Consider the following 22,068-nt stretch of genomic DNA (forward strand, 5'->3'; position numbering starts at 1 on the left):
GCAATATTGTTAAATGTTAGTCTCCCACTAGTGAAACAAATTTTATCTTTGAAACTAATTAATCATAGATAATACAATATCAAAAATAAATTCCTTTGGGAATAGTATATTAACTATTATATATTCTACATTAATTATCTCAATCCGTTTAATTGGACAAATCTCAATAATTCACCTTTGGGTTAGATTATTGTTCGTCTCAACTAAACGCAATTCCAATCCTTTAACTTTTGCAAAAAATATAATTTTACCACTAGATCCAAATACTATTGAAATAGTCATGAGTGTGCCACTTTGGTGACTAAACACACATTCCAATTTTAAGAATATTTATCCTTAGGATTGTTAAATGATTCAATTTTCTCAAATGAATTCAATTTATATACACAATATGCATCAATATAAACATGAGGCAATATGCATAATAATATATATGTTGCCAATTTCAATACATTTATAAATAATATCCAATCTCAATATGTATATGATAATCATAGATGATTACTTATATATATATATATATATATATATATATATATATATATATATATATATATATATAATTGGCAAAAGTTAACATATCAATCATATAGATATGCTAATGATTCAATATCAAATGTGGGTGTCCCAAAGTGATGTAATGTGTCATCATGTACTCATAACATATCCAATTAATGTAACACAAATGCTATTTGTATATATGGGATTTGGCAGAATTAGAAGTTTCAATCATTGAGTAACATATATATGTATATATACATACGTGAGACATTGGTACCAACAAAACAGATAATATATCACAATATATCAGTGTCCTATCACGTACAATATATCACAATATATCAGTGTCCTATCACGTACAATACATTTACTGTATCTATTTTATAGATTCATATATATATATATATATATATATATATGCACACATAAGAAACAGAGTACGTACGTATAATACATTTACTGTATCTATTTTATAGATTCATATATATATATATATATATGCACACATAAGAAACAGAGTATTGTACATATAATTAAATATAGCATAAAAATTTTATATAAACTAAATTAAATAATATACTGACAAAAATAAAATGGATTTATACATTAGAATCCATGTTTGACTCTGATACCACATGTAAGCAATTCATCGATAATAAATACATGGTTCCAATGCATAAAACGTTATTTGGAAAAACATACCTACCATCTTTAGCTGTTTGTGTTTGAGATGAACTATTACAGAAACACTTCAATACAGAAAACACTCTACAATATATAAACACTCTTCAACCCTCTATCTTTGCCTGTGAAATTGAACGATGGATTCAGACTCTTTCACGTAAATATATAGAAGGTTGGGACCGTTTCTAAACATTGCCAAGAGGAGATATGTTAGTTCCATCAACCAACACACCCCTCTGTAGATATTTATAAGTTATAAATTAAACTGTAATTATATGATACGTCGCATCTCTTAAATGTAGATCAAATTATAAAATCATTTAAAAGTTAAGATTAATTATATATTAAGACCATTTTTTTTCTTACAACGAACTCTTATGGCCCCTCAACTGCCCGACTAATTCTTGAAGACCCGGAAGGGCACCTCCCTAACCAGGCCGAGTAAATCACTACAAGGACAGTGGATGCTAGTCACAAAGAACACCCAGCGGGATTCGAATCCCGACTTGGTAAGCTCCAAAGTCTAGTGAGTAAATTGTTGGGTCATATCCAAAAATTCATATACATACCTCAAATTATAAACTACTTTGTATTCATTCTTGAACTTGCCTGTTTTTTTTATAGAATGCATGGAAATGAATTCATTAAGAAACTCAAGACTTATTTGGTTTGTAATTTTGAAAACAATTATCAAAAATAGAGAAAATAGAGAACAGTTTTCAGAAAATAGGTGTTTTTATCACTGAATTTTCAAAAACCAGTTTTCAAAAAACTGAACCAAGCAGAATTTTTTGTACAGTTTTCTATTTTCAGTTTTCCGACAACAGAAAACTATTTACATAGTTATAAACCAAGTAAACACTCAAGTTTTATTACTCCCTCCATCCCACCAAAAATAAAATAAAAAAATCCATTTTAGGGAATCTAACTTTTGAAAATGATTACTTTTTATTATTTTTTTTATTGTATTGATAATGAATGAATTATCAATTTATCCATATTGGTTCACAATAATGTGATGGTTTATTTTTTTATAAATTCATTGGAAGATGGTTAAATTGGTAAATAATAATAATAATAATAATTGTGATGTTTGAGATTTAATGGTCAATTGTTGTGTGTGTGTGTGTGTATATATATATATATATATATAACTGTAATTAGAAATTAATTATTTTCAATCATTGTGATGCTTGAGAAACTAACCAGTCATTTATTTTATATTTTTTAATTATAAAATGATAAATCTTAATTTAAGAAGTAAATATCAGTGTTACTATTTGAAAAGATAATTTAATAAGAAATACAAGATTTTTTTTTTTTTTTTTTTTTTTTTTTGTAGGAGAGGTATTTCATTGTGTGAATGTAACTCCTTGTTATTAGTTAAATCTTAGTGTAAAAGTTGCATGTTGGCCATGATTTTTATTTGTCTTTTCAAATTTGTAGAATAGTGGTTTTAGTGTATTACAAAGTTGAAGAGTTTGTTTAAATTTTAAAAGGTACGCAACCCTTTAAATGACGCTTTCGGAGTTACGGTTCTACATTTTTATTAAGTTATTTTTTATTATTAGGTGTTCATATAATAAGTTCAACTTCCCCTCCCCCTAACTTCACTAACAAACTAAATTTTTTTTTCGTGTGAAAAAGTTAAATAAAAATAAGCGTAAATTATTATGATTATTATTATTATTATTGTTATTAACACGAAAGACGCAATGAGAAACTTCTTTAAAAATTCTTCCAAACAATTGCTTTGGATACACCAATACTTTTAATGAAAAACTTAATTTATTATTATCACACACAAAGCAAAAAATTATTTAAAAAAAAGTATTATTTGAACTTAATTTAAGTGACTGGAGGCTACATCATTTGATGTACTCCGTAACTAATATAAATATCTATGTATCCTCTACACCATATAGATAAGACAGTAGTGTTCAATTGCTCCCTGATGAGTACAGAGTTATATATTCGCTTTTAATAGTGGCCTTAGAATAACGAACAACCTTCCTTTTACTATATTTAGGAAATTTAATAATTCTTTCAATTACCATCCAATTGAAATGACAAAAGTGGACACTCCCTTAAAGGAAACAAAAATAAAAATATTTTATAACTAATTTGGGCAATTGAACACGTTGGAATCAAATAAAAAATTAGCAAGTCTCTTCTGCCCAAAAAATAAAATTAGAGATTATTGTATACTTTTGTGCCAAGAAGAGATAGAGAAAAAAAAAAAAATCTAAATTACAAGAATTACACTAAAAAGACTTCTCTGAATTACACTAAAAATACTGCCGCCAATTTCGATTCCATTTCACTAATAATTACAAGAATTTGTGGTTGTGGTTTTGATGGTTAGAGTTCTTTTAATTAAGATATTGTGTTCTTTAAATCTAATTCTAAACTACGTTTTCTGGACATGTGAACAATAAATGTTAGAGATGATACAACCCTAAATATTACAAATCACAACACATGACTTCATATAAAAAAATAAATAAATAAATAAATAAATTAAATAAATAAATAAAGGTAAAATTAACCGTGAACTGAGAAAAAAGAAGTACTGTGTTGTCAAACTTAAATAATTTTAAACCATCTTTGACTTTAATTGATTTTCTGTCAAACACTAAATTGCCAGTGTTTTATTTGATTCATAATGTTCAATTGACAAATTTAGTAGCCATATCAATAGGATGGTAATTGATAGAATTATTAAGTTTCCTAAAGACAGTGAAAGGAAGGTTATCTGTCGGATTAGATCTAAGCCACTATTAAAAGTGAGTATATAACTCTGTACTAAGCAAGGAGCAATTGAACACTACTGATATATATATATATATATATATATATAGAGAGAGAGAGAGAGAGAGAGAGAGAGAGAGAGGGGGAGGAGGGGTAAAGTATAGCCACACTTCTTGAGGTTTGGCAAAAGGATATTCAAAGGAAGCTTACTTGTTTTTTAAGCAAAGACACTCCCTCAAGGTTCAAAAATAGACAAAGATACCCTTTTACATGAGAAATTGACTAAATTACCCTTTGACCGTTTAGGAGACTTTTTTAACTTTACAATTTAATAAATTGGATCAATCTACCCTCATGAACAATTTATGCATAAAAAAAAAAGTTGTTCACTTTTTTTTTTTTTTTGGTTATTTACTTTATAAATATCCCAACTTCTAAAAAATGTAGACGTCCAAAATGATTTTTTGATTTAATACATATATTTCAAATAAATTATATTTTGTTATTACTTCTTTTCTTTTTCTTTTTTATTTTTAAATTAAGATGTTGAGAATTGCATAATATTTGATATATAATTTAAGATGCATAAAGTTATACTGGTACCATATTTTTTATTTTTAAGAAAAAGAGATTGGTTTAATTTTTTTAGAGCAAAGAATTAAGCATCTTAATTTTTTTTTTTTTAAAAAAAAAAATGAAAAGAAAAAAAGTAATAACAAAATATAATTTATTTGAAACATATGTATTGGATCAAAAAATCATTTTAAACGTCTACATTTTTTAAAAGTGAACAATATAAAGTTTTTTTTTTAACTTCTTTTTATGCATAAATTGTTCATGAAGGTAGATTGGTTCAATTTATTAAATTATAAACCTAAAAAAGTCTCCTAAACGGTCAAAAAGTAATTAGGTCAATTTCTCATATGTCTTTGTCCATTTTTGAATCTTCATGGAGTATCTTTGTCCCAAAAATAGGTAAATTTTACCAAACCTCGAGGATGTGATTGTACTTTATCCATATAAATATATATTTCAAATTTTGATTTTTTATTTGATTAAAAATATGAATATACTTGGTGTGCAAAGAATGGCACTGCCTTGAAAGTAGTTGAAAAAGAACAATTACATCACATACCCTTTTACATTCTACAGCATTTCTGCGAGGGTATATGCAACCACAACTAAATCTGAGCCACTATAATTCATATCATAAAATCCTTAGCAGCAATTATGCAATAAAAATCAAACTACATATGCAAGGGTTTCAAGGCACACTGCTACATATTTATACACGTATACAATATTTCAACATTGATCAAAAAAATTAACCACCTCCATCATGTAGGCATGAGGCACTTTAAGTTCAGTCGCCCTCACACCGCCCTTTTGGTCCCAATTCATCGTAGACTAGCTCGGAACATAACCACTGCAGATAATGACGATAGGCAACAATCACAAAAATATTCCCTTTCCGAAGTTGACATCAAAATAAACAACAGAAAATATCATACAAGTAGATTCTACATTCCACATTGCAACTTTGTTTCCTTCTCTTTCTACACCGAGACAGAACCTAACAATCAAAAAATTTAAGGCCATCAGTCTTCAAGCCTCTATTCTTCTATAAAACACTACAACAAATATTCCGTCAACTGGGTTGTTGCAGACCTAGAAGAAGCCCCACCCGATCATATTATACCTTCCATCACTTCAATGTTATACTATTCTGTTCGAAATTAATGCCAATTCGAGGACTGAAAATTGCAGTCGTTCATAGTGACAAACAATTTGCATCAAGGGTTTCATTCTCCTGCAAGGAAAGGACTTCTTAACTTCATATAAATCTGAAAACCTGCATTTGATCAATGTGAAGAATGGATTCGGATTTCAGTAAGAACCAGTCTCCCAACAAAAGACAGACCATACTCTAATTCGAATTTGCATATTATGCCTTGATAGCTTTACTCAATCATTATAATGCCAATCTATCAGGGAATTAACGTCCTAATGCTATTTGATAATACATTTCAGTACTTAATTCTGAAAAAATTAAACTACTGTTTCAGCTTTTATTTTGCATGGTCATAAAGTACTTATTATTTACAGTTATGTGCGAACTCAGCTCAGGCGAAGTACGTACCTATTTTGGGATACTTAACCAGCTCCACTAGACATCCTTGCTGCAATAATGGCTTTGCCCGCCTGAGAAAAGGACACTGTTTAGTATTATCACTTCCACAACTATATTTGGCTGAAGCTAAGACTAAATTAAACATTTATGGCCATGGATAATAATAGCAAGAACAGGTTCCATTTTCCACGTTTATGGCCTTGCATTAATAAAAGATAAGACAGTAGCTTAAGTGCCTCATTTTGGGAAAAGTTATGGCCTAAAACATTCTTCCAAGGCTATATATGATTCTTCCAGTTGACATTTTTGAGTTATGTTCCCCAAAATAAAAGGAAACATTAAAAATTTGATTTAAGCTATATTTGAATTTAAGTGTCACGCCCTGCTCCCCAGGACCGTGAGATGACCACAAACTCCAATCATGACTAAAACACCTTAAAATCATTCTCAGAAAAACCTGTTTTGATTCATTGATATAATAAAGACACCAAATTATTTTGAACTCCAAAGTCTAGATCCCCATGAAATCAGAAATTCATAGTCGACAATATATACATAATCCCAAAAGTCCAGATTGTATAACAATGTACACCAAATCTACAAGCCAAATCACCGAACACTTTGCTTCCCTGCCACCTCATCTTTTCTCCGTGGCTTGCTTACCAAAATTAGGACCTGAAAAAGTTTTATTTAAAAAAAAATAATAATAATGAAAGGTCTTATTAAAAAAGAATAACAGCCCAGTATGTTTCCAATTTTGTTAAAAAAAAAAAGATAATTTTCTTTAAAAGGCAGAAAACAAATTTCTTTTAGCAATTGCATATAAAAAATTATAAATAAATAAAACCTCTGTAGAAATTTCATAAAATGAATTGAACAATTGGGATTAGATAGTAGAATATAACCAGAAATAATAATGTTTCAACATATATATATATTTTTTGATAATTAAATGTTTCAATTAGCATATATAATCCAAACTTAATTTCAAGTCACAAGTTATAGAATCAACTAATAAGAAAAGTAGCTGAAAATTTTATCCGCTATAAAAATCTGAGAACATAACCAATACAATGATGTGTACCCTATGCATCTTTAAGGACCTTCCCCCTGGGACCGCTGCCCCAGGCCTTCGGCTTTAGGGGCTCACACCCAGGGACAGTGAACGCTCTCTCATTAAACCCCGGTCGTTTAGGGTCTTTTAGCCCAAAGGAAACTCTTACCCTACCTAATTCATGCCAGGCATGTACACAGTTGAGAGACCAAAACCAAATCCAATGTGAAAAAAACAATTCTCAATAATCACAATCATGTTGCCATCGTCCACTACAGTAACTCATCTTCAAAAAACAATCAAATACCTCGTGTTTCTTGTTAAATAAAATTCTGGACAAACTTTATTTAAGTCCACTTCCATTTCCAAAAATTTCATCTTTAAAAACACACCTATAAAAAGGTACTGTTGTCCCAACTTTTACACTCAACACAAAAAGGTTTTCTTTAAAAATTCACAAAAATACCATACTAACTCAATTTGGGTGAAACCAAAACCAATTGGAAGCTAACAGGCTGGATTTTATCATCAACATATAATTATAACAAATACATTGATAAATTGAAACACTTTTAGAGGAAAACAATAGGAAAAATTTCTGCCCAAAAACAATTTCCACAGCAATATATGTCCAACTTCAAAAATCCTTAATAAATTCGAATCTCAACAATTTTAATTAAAATAAAAACCTATAAACTCCTTAACAAGTGTACTCTACTATCCCAAAATTTCAAATACAAATAGCAAGTCGAAGTATGATAATTTCAGCCCTAAACCCATACTGTTCAATTTGTTATTTTAGACCAATAATACATTTCAAAACCTAACAAATTTTCAACTCATTTCATACTTAACAAAGTAACTTGATAATTTCAATTCATATTCCACATGTGAAGAAATTTTTTCTAATTTTTAGCAAATTAAAAACTTCTTCAAAAGTAGGTAAAGTGAGATAAAACCTATCTCTTGAAGTATTTCTTGATTTTTCTTCTCTTTTCTTTCCAACTCTCTCCATACCATTGCACACGGGCGGAGCCAAAAAATTAAGTCATGGGGGGCATATTGAACATGATAACAAATAAAATAAAAAAATCAACTAACATGCCAACTAACAGTGTTGCAAGACAATAAATTGAAAAATATAGTGTCGTAATGGGATAGTAATTTCAAAATAGTATGTCAGCATTTGCAGTAAAAAAATTGCAGTAAAGAAAAATTCCAAAACATAAAATACGGACATTAAGTTCATAAAATTATATTAATAAATTGAAAGAAGAAGAAGAGAAGAAATGTTATGGAACATACACCATACATGAGTGCAAGAAGAAGAGAAAAAAAAAATGAGATAACACTGAAAAAGAAAAAATTAAGGGTGTGTTTGAAGAAAAAGAATGCAAAATATTTTGGAGGAAATAAAAGAAAAAGAATAGTAAAGAACAAAATAAAAGAAGAATGAGAGAGATTTTTAGAATGGAGAACTTTCAGGGGGGCAATTTCAAAATATTATATGCCCAAAACTAGATAAACTAAGGAGCTAGCCAAGGGGGGCATGTGTCTCCCCTAAGCCTTAACTGGCTCCTCTCCATATTGGACACACAAGCCTGCATCATTCCACCAACACATGCATCCAATGATCCAAACAAGTCAGACACATACGTAATGCTTCATTTTATACATCTACACTAAAGTAGATAAACTAAGGAGCTAACCAAGGGGGGGCACGTGTCTCCCCGAAGCCTTCGCTGGCTCCGCCCCTGATTGCACACACAAGCCTGCATCATTCCACCAACACATGCATCCAAACAAGTCACACACATATGTAATGCTTCATTTTATACACCTACACTTATCCATCTACCATATTTATTTATATTCTATACTTATATGTGCTTAAGTGGAGAATTCCACAAACATGATATATATATATATATATATATATATATATATATTGAGATGTGATCAATAACACTTGGGAGATGAGTTGCATGAATGGTGATATGTATGAACGTGTTGGTAATTGAATCCAAACTTCCTTTCCTCTTTCTTATGTGTATACTTAACTTATATGTATACCTCAATTACCACAACTAGGTAAAGCTTCTCTTGGAAGCTAACCCATTCTACATATCCATTCTTTGTGTACACGTGAAACTCACCACCAACTCAATGATACACACACCCCAGCACATGCCCACATAATTGACACTGATCTAACTTAATTCTCTACTGTCATCCCTTCTCATTTTACAAATGTTCTCTCCACCTTTATATATAAACATATATATATAAGCACATGGCTATATTAGAATGGATTTTATCCATGCAAAAGTCCATGCATCTCATGGCATCCTTTAATCATTTTCTTCTATTTCCCATAATCTCCAATCTAATCACCATTAAAATATTTTGCGTATTATAATTCAATTCTTTTAACTTTCATATTTTATGCTTTCTACCAACTCAACTTACCTTTCTATTTTGTTGAATCATTCAGTTCTAAAATTTCATATGTCAACACCACTATCAATTTAAAGAATTTCATTTGAAATTCAGGATATTATATCCCACCATCCTTAAAATAAATTTTGTCTTGAAGTTTAGAATTTATCGAGACTCTATATAGTCAAATAAAATAATACTTTTTTTTTTTTACATACTTCTCTTCAACAACACTTGCTAAGAACATCAAATAAATTTCTGTTGTCGGCTTGATCCAAACTACTAAAGTATTTGTTCAAACTCATTTCCCTTGAAATTAAAAAATATAAGGTTGCAACATGTCTTCTAGCAATAGAATGATTTCTCAGTGAAGTTGGTAAGCAGTAAAAAATTCAACTGTATTGCCCCAAAATCCCTTGAATATTCCTCCAAAACTATGATGTAATCTTGAATCTCATGACAGATAAAGAAACTTCATGCAATCCTTACAATCTCCAGAAGAAATATATATATATATATATATATATATATATATATATAAACAGGCTAATGTAATCAACCACGAGAAATAAAATGAAGACCAGTGAGACACGTCATGCGACATTTATTTATAACATGTACACATACATTTGATTTCCCTCATAGTATTATATATTTATTCATTCAATTTATTTATAACATGTACACGTACATTTGATTTCCCTCATAGTATTTTATATTTATTCATTCAAGGCTTTTCCAATTAATTAGACCCTTGGCTACTACTACATTCCTGCTCCTCTGGATCAATTTCGTTCATCTGGCTCATCCTCAGATTTGGAAGCCTCTTTCTCCTTAACTCCACCAATCCTAAGATCTTGAGCATGTGTTGGCAGAGGCACATTAGGTCCACAAAATGGCGGCCAATTCCATACACATGATACCCTCCTTGGTTTGTATTTAGCGTCTTGAGGAACTCTCATCAATCTCTTCCTTACACATTCCCTTGGTCTCCTTTACTTGTTTTCCCTTTCTTTCCATCAAAGCAGATCTATCACCCTTAGCTGATGAGTAATAATCACATAAAGAGATTCAAAGAATATACTTAGGAAATATATATAAATATATTTTAAATGTATAATGACGAGTCTTTCAATAAACCTTGTTTCAAACCCAATAATCCAATTGATATTGAATTTTGTGTTTACCAATACTATGATATACAAAACTTCAAACATAGTACCTAGATCACCAGTTTTGTGATTCATCATTATAGAATTTCTAAGTAATATTGAATAGATTATTTCACCATTTGCAATGTTAATTAAGCAATGCACGAAATCAACCTAATATTGGTATCAACATCAAACAAACTTCATCAATTCAAATAGTAAATAATCCCAGCTAGTCTGGAAATAATTGAAAAGACCTAGTCACCAAAAAGAATAAGCTATATGATGTATCAATTAATCCCGAAACCTAAATTGAGCAATTTCTCAATTTCTTAGCATCAATCAAGCTCATATTCATTTTATTTTATTGTCACTTATCATTAATAATTCCCTAACCACCTCTTTCCACTATTAATTACCATCAACTGACTACATGCTCTATAATATATCAAAATCACAAGTCATCTATCCTCCTGAAATTTTATAGATCATCATTCAAAGACCCAACAATTAAATTCTAATAATCCCACCCACAAAACAATTAATGAAATTTTAATTAGTCTAACATTATTCCATACCCAATAGGCAATAACCCATGTGATATCTGAAGTGTTTACCAATTCTATGATATAATGAAATTTCCATTAGATAAAACATAACTGAACCCTAATATCAATATTGGTTTTACTGATTTAACACATTTCTCTGTTACACCTGATTTCGCTATGGTCAAAATTCCAAGCTCTTATCAATATTTCACATAGTCCAAAATCTCTTTCGTTCCTCAAAGAGTCATTTTAGTTTAATATGCCCAACATTCCTCAATTGATATACTAACCAGATTTTCACACTTAAATTAGAAAGCAACGCTCCTCAATTGACTTGTGTCGGTGCACGTGTTGGTGAAATGATATGGGCTTGTGTGTGCAATGGTATGAAGAGAAAAATAAAATACTCCCTCTCCCATCATTGTGGACCCATTATGGATAAAACAGAATTCCCATATCCATATTCATGCTAAAATATCTACACAAGTAAATTGAATGGCATAGAAGAGGCCGTATAATGCATATTGGAACTACCTTAGATCCTGACAACCTCTCCAACAATAGCTAGCAAGCCTAGCATTTAAATATTCTGAGAAACAAACACCACTTCGATGGTATATCAAGATCATTAATCACCTCAATATTCTATACATTCTTCAGATAAATAAGAACACTGCCAGCATTACAAACCAAACCAAATCATGCATTTCCTTTATGCCAATCTGGGCCAAAGAGATATATGTAGCAATTTCAGAAGCATTGTACATATGTTGTTCTTTTCCCACGCACCAAAGTTCTTAATACACATTTTTTATTTCCCTACATTTTTCAGTAGTTAATAAACTAAAGAAGGGTGAAAAATGTTACTACATCTAAGTTTTCTTCTGTGCCAAAAGGTCTGTATTGAATTCCTGCACCTGCCGATTTATCTCGTCGCAAGAATGCTGATTTTCATTGAACTTCAGAATGGGACATAGCAATCACTATTACCTCCAACATATAGTTATAGGTGTGGTTATTCTTGTTTCCATTTCACTTATCACCAAAATAATAATAATAATAATAAATAAATAAATAAATTTGAAAAACAAGAAGGTGTTTTCGTGTCGTTTCATGACGTGTATCATGTTATATGGGTCGACACGAGCACAACACAACATGACACGACAGGCCAAACAGTGGAAAAGGAGGGGGAAACACTAGCGACACATGTGACCTGTTTAATTGTCACAAGTCACAGCATGGAGAAGAATCGACAAGACAAGTTTAATTGAAATTTCAAAGCTATTTAGGGTCATTTCTAATACAAACGGCCACATTTAGCTAACCGGATCATTTCTCCCACGAACACAACACGTCTAGTTAAACATATCTAATCAGATTATAAACGAGTTAGAGGACCAGACACTAACATGTCACGTTTAACTAGCATGTCAATTTGGAACGACAAAATTACACTATGAACTCGATTAAGCCAAACTTATATTCATCTATCCCATGTTTATGTCAGCATGCCTTGTCAAATACATCCCCAGCTAAATAGCAAAATAAACAATGGAAAAACAAAATATCTGCAAATTCAACCATTCCCCTTTCCTCAAGGCAGGAAGCAAGTAATAGTAATACAACCAAGCAATGATCATTCTATTTTCTTTATTCTTTTTTCCTTAATGAATAACAAAGCAGCAAAATTTTTCAAAAATAATAAATAAATTAGTAACCTATAAGCATGATCAATAAATTATGGGCTATAAAAAATTAAACATATCATTAAAATCACATAATATATGAAAAATACTAATGTATAGATCAGAACAACAACAACAACAAGAGGATCTGAAAATTCAAAGATTAGCAAGACCAATACCTTCATCCACTTGAACTCGGACGAATCTCACGCGAACCAGGCCGATTCATCTCCCCGAGATCCGACTCACCAATCCTCCGCATCCTCTCATACCCACCTCCAGACTTGGGTCGACTGTCTTCACCGTACCGATTTGGCAATCCGAAATGCCCCTGCCGGTGCCCACCCAACTCCCTAGGCCGCCCACCCGGTTGCTTCTGAACCTCACCCTGCAGCCTCTCCTCCCGACCCACGAACCCCGGCCGAAGATGGGGCGGAACAAACCGGTTTGGCTTCGGCGACAACGGCAACTCCTTGTCCAGCTTCAAAGGAGACGGAGAGAGAGATTGGCCGGACCCAGTCCGGCCCAAGGGCCGGAGAGAGATGGAATCGGGTTCGGACCGGGTCGCAACCGGGACAGGAGACTGTGCTGGTGAGGGTGAGGGTGAGGGTGAGGGTGAGGGTGAGGGTGGTGGAGGGGAGGGTTGGGAGATGGGTTTGGGTGATGGACGGGTCAGGACGAGAATCCCGCCATGGATTCGAGAATTGGAGATGATGGGTTTGTTGGTATTGGTAAGAGAAGAAGAAGGGGGTTGTTTGGTGGGGTTGATTACCTTCTTCTCGAAGATGTCGTTGAAGTTGAGGGAAGTGTACTTGTTGTTGGTCTTTGCCATCCACCACCACCAGCTCTATTGCGCAGAGGATATATAAATATGTGTGTACATATGTATGTGTATATACAGAGATATAGAGAGAGAGAGAGAGAGAGAGAGAGGGAGAGAGGAGATGTGGATGTGAGAGGGAGATGAAAGCGGGGGGAATTGGAATGTGTGACGCGGTGTGGTGTGGCCGGCTTTTGAGTGCCTCCGTTCGTATGTTGCTTCGTGAGTGCGGAACATAAAACATTGCTTGGTGGGTTCTCATGATGAAGTGGCAACATCTCAATCATTGCATCTATTTTGTCCTAATGACTAGACTTCATTCTAGCTTATTGGGACATTTGCTGAGTAACGTAATTAAAAGAGATTTTCATGACAAAGTCACATCATATTGCTCGCACGTGTTAATGTTAATGTTTATACTTTATATTATAATACAAATTTTTTTTTCTTTCTTATATTCAATAATTTACAATGCCAGGCCAAGCAGGTCCAAAGGGCAAGCCCAAACAACAATAAAAAATTACAAACTTTTCTTTTTTTGTTTTTTTTCCTTCCTTGATGATTGCAAGGTTAGATTATGGAGCCCATGCTCCAAGCCTAGGGCTTTGTGGCTCCCAATCTTGACTTGTCCAGAAGACATATTGACCAATTGGAACTCTGAGTATAGAATCTGCATTTATCTTGGACTTGTCTCCATATTGGGGCAACAAAGTCACAGTGGAAGAAGAGATGGGAATGTGATTCAGTTGTGGATATATGTGCAGAGCTAACAGAGGTTGGGATTATGGAAAGCGTGTCATACTTTTGTGGTCGAGGGTGGGGAGTTTTTGCTGTACAACAATCCACAAAGTCATCTTCTATCTTGGGATGGCGATGACTTCCATACTAAATTGAACCATGAGAGGGTGGTGAGAGATGGGACAGAGAATGTTTCATGGTGTACTTCCCTGATGGAGATGCAAACGAAACAATGGAGTCATATGAGCTGGGACTTGGTGGGCAAAGAAATGCTAACTCAGGTATATTTGCCTGACGAAGCTGAACTCTTCTGGACGAGGACACGCTAGCTGTTTGGTTGCTCAGTGAAGCTAGCGATGGATTGGAGCTTCATTCAAGCCCTTGGTAGACTCCTAGAACGGGTTGTAGGCTCACGATCGGCCTGGAACCTGGATGATTCTGAGCTGAGTTTCATTTGTTCCAGAGGACTCCTGTACTGGCTGGCTTGGTTTGGTCGATCTGGAACTTGGGAACACGTGGCACTACTGAATGCATGTGGTACCTATTGTGGCTGAAACAATTTTGATTGCAAATAGGAGTTAACAGGGCATTTGAAGTCTTTCAATCTCCTTATATAAATGAAAACAGAGGTTATTATTGACAATTTGTAAGCGAGTGAAAGTGAGAAATTCTATGAAAATAATTTGGTGTCATAGGTCTCCCCTAAGGTGCTTAGTGAAGTCTAGGAATGCGATTCCTTACAAATGTTCAAGATTAACGAGTTTAGAAAGGTAAATTTATAATTAATGTATATATATATATATTCTGATTGTAACCGACTTTTTTGTTTTACATTTGTTTTGTGAGTGTAATGAGTTTTGTTATTCTCTGTGTTTTTTTTTTTTTTTTTTTTTTTTTTTCATGTGAAATATAGTAGTTTTCTACTTACAAGGATTGTCGTTCTTTCAAATTAAATGCATGTTATACAAATTAAGACAATTTTATCAACCTTGAGCTATCCGAATTTAAAATTTTGAACGTGGGTGGGATCGGGTTCGAGAGTTTGTGTTGGATTGGACTTTTGTTAAAGCTTTTACAACTTGGGTTGGTTCTCTGTTAAATACTTAAATCCTAAATCCCCTCAACCCACCCAAGTTGAACCCAACTCTAAGGTATTATTAATCTTATATATATATTTTTTCATAATATCGACAAGTATTTGTGTATATATCAAACATGTATATGTGTGCATTAGTACAAGATCCTTTATTTGCAAAAATTGATCCGGTGTGAAAATTTTATCTAATTTAACTCGATTAGATACCAACCCAACTAGCTCAATCATGACGGGACTGGGCCTAACTCTCCCTAACCTAATCGGATGCAACCCAGATTTGAGCATATTGCTCAGATTGCAAGTTGGGCTTGGGTTGACCTTTTAATTTGCTCAAGTTGTAGCCCTAATCTTCCCACGATAAGGTTCGGGAGGAAATTTGACCCACCATAATGCATGTGATAGTTTTTCTACAATTCAATTAGTTTTCATCCAAAAAGTGCAAAAAAATCAATTATGTGTAACTTATAATAGTTGTCACAAATCATTCGTTAGTGCTACGAAATTCATCTTCTTGTTAAAAATCTCATTTGAGGAAAACACACAATTTGTACTCTGTTGTACTTGATGATTGTTGAATGTTACACATTTAAGCCCTTAAAGTTACATATGTGAGCACTTTAGTAATGCTTAAGTTTTGATACTTATGATAATTACTTGGTTTCGGTTATTTTCAGGTATTCATCGTCAAAACCGGTCAATTCTGCCTATTTCAAGCCTTTGATGGTGTTTCCAAGGATCGAGGAGCATTGGCATGTTTGGGGTTGATTCCGGACTTAGAAAGATGAAAAGATGAAATTCATGAAGCTAAGATCGATCTTAGCTCCTCTAGGATCGATCCTAATCACTCTAACAAGTTACACACATAGCACAAGCCTTGCCAAAGTTCAAATATTTATCTGCCAAGGTTACGATCTATCGTAGCCTTGGTACGATTGATCACAGTGGAATACTAGGATCGATCGCAACTTACCTAGGATTGATCCTAGGTGCATCATATACAAATCCTGATAGTTGTGAGATTTGCCTATTTTAATCTCTTCTCATCTTACATACAAGCCGAACTTCATCAAAAGCTTATGGTCAACATATATTCAGGCCCATTCTGGAGTTGGTTTAGGATATGATTACCATAATTGAAGGGAAGGTGAGACAAGTTTTAGAGAGAAAAATTGGCGGTTAAGGACTTCACTCCATTATTGCTTAGTTTTGAAAGTTGAAGAAGGTGGTTCCGATCATAAATTATAGTCCTGGAGATGGTGTTCATCACATCATTGAAGATTTCTTCCTTCTCCATAAATAGCTAAATTCCTTGTGTAGCTCTAGCTAAGTAACATGTTATAATTGTTCCTATTTTGGGAATTTTTTCTGGATTATATATATTGATTGCATGGTTATGAGTAATTGACTTAGTTGTACGAAATAATTGAGATTTAATAATTATAATCAATTTTAATGAAATCTCTATCTTGCTTTAGAATTGATTTTGTCAAATTCAAACTTCTCTTATTTTCTGTAATTAACGAATGTGAAAGCCCAAGTTTTACAAAACCAAGTGCGTCAGCGAGTGACCCGAAAATGACCCGATAACGAATGTGACGGCCCAAGTTTTACAAAACCCGGTGCGTCAACGAGTGACCCGAAAATGACCTGATAACGGGTCTCAAATGCGGAAACAAAAAAAAAAAAGTGAAGTGGTTTCTAGAGATGTATATCATCTGTAAGACGCCAAAGTGACTTCCTATGAAATCACAGAGCTCAAAAGAAAACAAAGCGGCAGCTAGGATTTTAAAACAGTTAAGATATTTGACTAGGGGTAAAATAGTATTTTTACACAGATATGGGTGCTACTGTGCACACCATTAGATAGACAACAAAAAATTAATAAATTTAGACTAAAAAATTACCTGATCTGAGTTAAAACAAAAAAGATATAATCAAATGAAGAAAAAGGTCAAAGGAAGCAACATAGGACCATCTGATCGATTAGATGACAAAACAAAAAGAAAAAAAATCTGCAGGAGGCCATCTAATCGATCAGATGGGTCTCACAGCCAAGAAATGATGAAAAATGCACTAATTTGAGGGCCAAAATGAATTTTTTTGGAAAAAGTTTGTGAAGTAACCCCCCTCTAAAATTAGATATTTTGATCAACCATCATCCAAACCAAAGTTTTCATGCAAGAAGAAATGACAAAAATGCCTCTATATGCATACAGTGCATAAATGAACATATACTCGAATTAAAAGGTATCATTTGCATAGATAAAAGATGTTAGGCCCTTGGCCTCATTACATACATGATAAGGTAGAATAAAAATAAGACTCTTAAGTTCATATTACATGTCCAAAATAAAGTAAGTCATGCTTCTAAACAAGTTAAACTTTAATAACATTAAAAGATCACAAAACATGTTAACACTTGCATGTTAAAAATATATGGATGATATCCAATTGCAACCAAGCCAAGCTAGGGATGTTGAACATCCGATGAAGTGTCTTCTTACTTGAAAATAACCCAATCAACTAGGGTGAGTAACTTGCATTACTCGTAGGAGAAGCATATGCATATAACCTAAAGTTTCAAGGAATTTGCAAATTCAATATAAACCGGATTCACGCGGATCATGCCACCTAACATCTATGTTCAATAGGGAAGCTAAAGGGCATCCTAAAGCTACATTTGAATCATGAAACATACCATCCACAACAAGTAAACTCAACAAGTTACAACTTCAAAAGTAATGTCAACTTGTAAATGAAAGTGAACTCAAACACTAAGTATATATTTGCAATAACAACCACGGCAAAACTAGTAGGATAACAAGGTATACATCACTCCAAGAGCTATTAAATAATTTGCACATAGACTCTAGTATGATGTAGCTCACACATGCAACTCCATGATGAAAAACAATGCCAGAATCAAATCCCGGACATAAAAACGAGATTGGTGCACTTCTACACCCCATTGGCCAATGTTCTATGGGACCTTCCACCCACTAGACGCGATGTCCACTATTTTTCAATGTTCGGATGACGTTCTTCCTTTAACCTTGTTATGCATTGTAATACCCCAATATTTTAAAGGATTTATTAATTGGAAGTAATTACTATTATTATTATTATTATTATTATTATTTTGATTTGTTTAATTTAAGTGTTGTTATTTTTATTTATTTTTAATGATTCGTTTTATTTAATTAAGTGCGTAGATAAATTGTGGTTTGTTTAATTTAATTAAGTGTGTAGATATACTGTCTTGTTTTAATTGAATTATATTTTGTAATTTTATTTGTTAAATTTGTATGGTGTTTGATTTGCGAGATGCTAATGAGTAAATTATTTATTTGATTTGTGTGCGTTTAAGCTTGTGTGTATTATTTATTTAATTATTTTATGTATTTAAATTATTTGGATTGGGTTTAAGGAAAGTTAGACCAACGGATGTGGTCTTGGGTAGGAATAAAGCCTTGTTGGGTTAATTAATAAGGGGCCATGATTATAAAGATATTTAAAGGATCTATCTTTCTAGGTGGATAAATATAATTATATGTGGATAAATATAATTCATCAATAATCATTATGGTAGGATATATATATATAGGTATAGATGATTATTTAACTAATGATTTATGGAAAGAATATATATATATATACTATATAATATATATGTGTATATATATTTAATATTTGAAATTATTATTATTAATATTATTATTATTGTTATTTTTGGTAAGTCACAATTGGAAAGGGAATTGGATTTTTTAATGCGCATAAATATACGCATAGGATTTTGGGGTTGGAGGTTTTTCCACGTTAAAAAAAAAAAAAAAAAAAAAGGGTGACAGGGAGGAAGCCGGATCAGAGAAAGAGGAGGCAAGAATTGGAAAAGAGAGGCAAGTTCTTCTCTACTTCTCCTCTTGGAAGTTATAAACTTATCACCTTGAGTATCAAATTTATTTTTGTCTTATTTTGTTGATTAAAAAAATAATTTATTAATCGGATTAGATGGAACAGGTTTATTCTCTGCAAAGTGATAGATTTAAACTTATGAATACGTATATGTATTGTTACGATAATTCAGTTATGTATGTGAGATTATATGAATTAAAATTTATTTTTTGTAATTTGTTTAAGGTGGATTTAATTATGTTTAGCATGAGTAATTATTATACATGGATTAAAATCAAACGTTACGCTTAATTTATGATCCAATAGGGTTAATTAGGATTTTTGGAATTTTTCTAGAATTTCTGGATTTTTTTTATATTTTTCTAGTATTTTTTAGGATTATATTTGCACTTAATTATATGTATAAATATAATATATATTGTATATATAAGCGCCACTGTAGGGTTTAGAATTCGGTGCACTCAAAATAGGGCATGATTCGGTGCGGTGGGGCACACATTATAGTGGTGAGCGCGCATTACAGAGGGTTGATGGGTTTGATGATCAAAGAAGTTATCCAATGCGGCGCGGCATAGGGGATGAGTGTGTGCGAGCGTTTCAGGGCCTTTGGATGCGGCTGATGGTGAAATGATGAATTCGGTGCATTACGATGTACACAAAATCGTGCACATGTGTATCTAGACCTTAGATTAAGTCCGGTCAACTAAGAAATTATCCGGTGCGGCGCAACTCAACAAAACTTAAGGAACCAACCAACCAGAAGACGCCGCGTCACCCAATGAGTCATCAGGCACGTGTGAAGCGCGTAAGAGCGCGTGATGACATGTGGCAGCTTGGGGCAGCGCGTGGAGGCGCGTGCAGTGGGCCTAGGGGCGTGTGACGGCACGTGGAGGCACGTGCTGTGGTATTTGAGGTCCCAGAAAGTTTCCGCAGGGTCCGGTGATGCCTCAGAATTGATTTTTAATTCATTAAGGTTAAATGTGAACACTATAAGAGATATTCCTTGAGCTTAAGAGCGATGGAGTATTACTACTATATTTAGTAGCACTTATTTGCGTAATATAAATACTAAATAATATATTACGGAAGGAAGTATGTATATATCTAATGTGAATATAGATATATATATATCTAATGTGAATATATATATATATATGTATGTATATATATATATATATATTCACATACATATATATATATATATATATATATTGATATATATATGTATGTTAATGATTTCATTAATCAAATATTGTTATGAAAGGTGTTACACATATATTTTATATAATATATGTGTATGTTTTTATATCGTTTACGATTAATATTCTTATTTGGTATGGTAATATGATTGGTTAAATCATATTTGGTTGGGTTTTAAATTAAGGTTATGCATATAACATGCATATGATGTATAGGTATGGATAAGCTTATAGTTAAGTTTAAAGTTAGTACATGGTTGAATTGTAGGCATGGATGAGTTGCCAAAGGCTTTAATGTATTGCCTTAGTAGTTATGAATAAATTTCATATATGGGTAGCATGGTTGAATTGCTAATTAAAAATATAAATAAATATACTTAAGGAAGCATGGTTGAATTGCTATGATTTAAATAAATATATTTATAATGGCATGGTTGAATTGCTATAATTTAAATAAATATATTTATGATGGCATGGTTGAATTGCCAATGAATAATTAAATTGCTATGTGATAGACGATTTAAAATTCATTTATGGATATTATATGTGCAAGATGGACTTGATTGGGTATTCTTATTAGAATAATCTAGTGCCTACAGTTTAATGATTATTGGTAGAGTTATAGAATAATTGTCAAAGCATAGGTATTAGCTATGTAATTGAAATTATTAATTGGTTTTGGTATAGATGATTTGTTTATCGGTTTTCAGAGGTTTGGTAGAGAGAACTTAATTGGTTTTGGTAATGATTTGTTAGAGATATATACAATTCCACAATATATATCTCTAAGCTACTGTAACTTGTCAACTTGTGAAATACCTTTCTCTCATTAGATAGTGTGATATCCCTCGACTCCGAGACATGGGTTGATTATGCCCAAGTCTAAACTCGAGGGGAATATCAAACAATTAAAGTATTTAATAAGCATTGAGTACAAAAAGAAATAAAGATAAATAAATAAGCGGAAAAAAAACTAAATAATAAAATCCTTAAATAAATAATTAATCCTCCAAGAATAAATAATCCAAAACTTCTGATACCATTACAACTCGGGAACCCATCAAGTGGACCCCTAATAATATCCCAACTGAAAATAACTGAATTGAAATAAAATCCAAAACTAAAAAATGAAGAAGAGTCCTACGTAATCGGAAGAGTGAATGACTGTCTCTACTCGGCACGAACAAGCTCTAAAACTGGAACTGTCGAACACTAGAAAAATATTAGTAGGTCAGGCCCACAAACTAGTTCTACTCTACTACAGTCCAAGCAGAGATCCGATATACGTATACATTCTAGTCAATCCAACAATAACTAGTAGTCTGTATATACATATAGATACACACTAAATGGCTC

Source organism: Cornus florida, unplaced genomic scaffold (genome assembly GCF_030987335.1).
Source record: "Cornus florida cultivar Cherokee Brave unplaced genomic scaffold, ASM3098733v1 CherokeeBrave_3.0.0_Hap2_Chr05, whole genome shotgun sequence".
Taxonomy (NCBI): Eukaryota; Viridiplantae; Streptophyta; class Magnoliopsida; order Cornales; family Cornaceae; genus Cornus; species Cornus florida.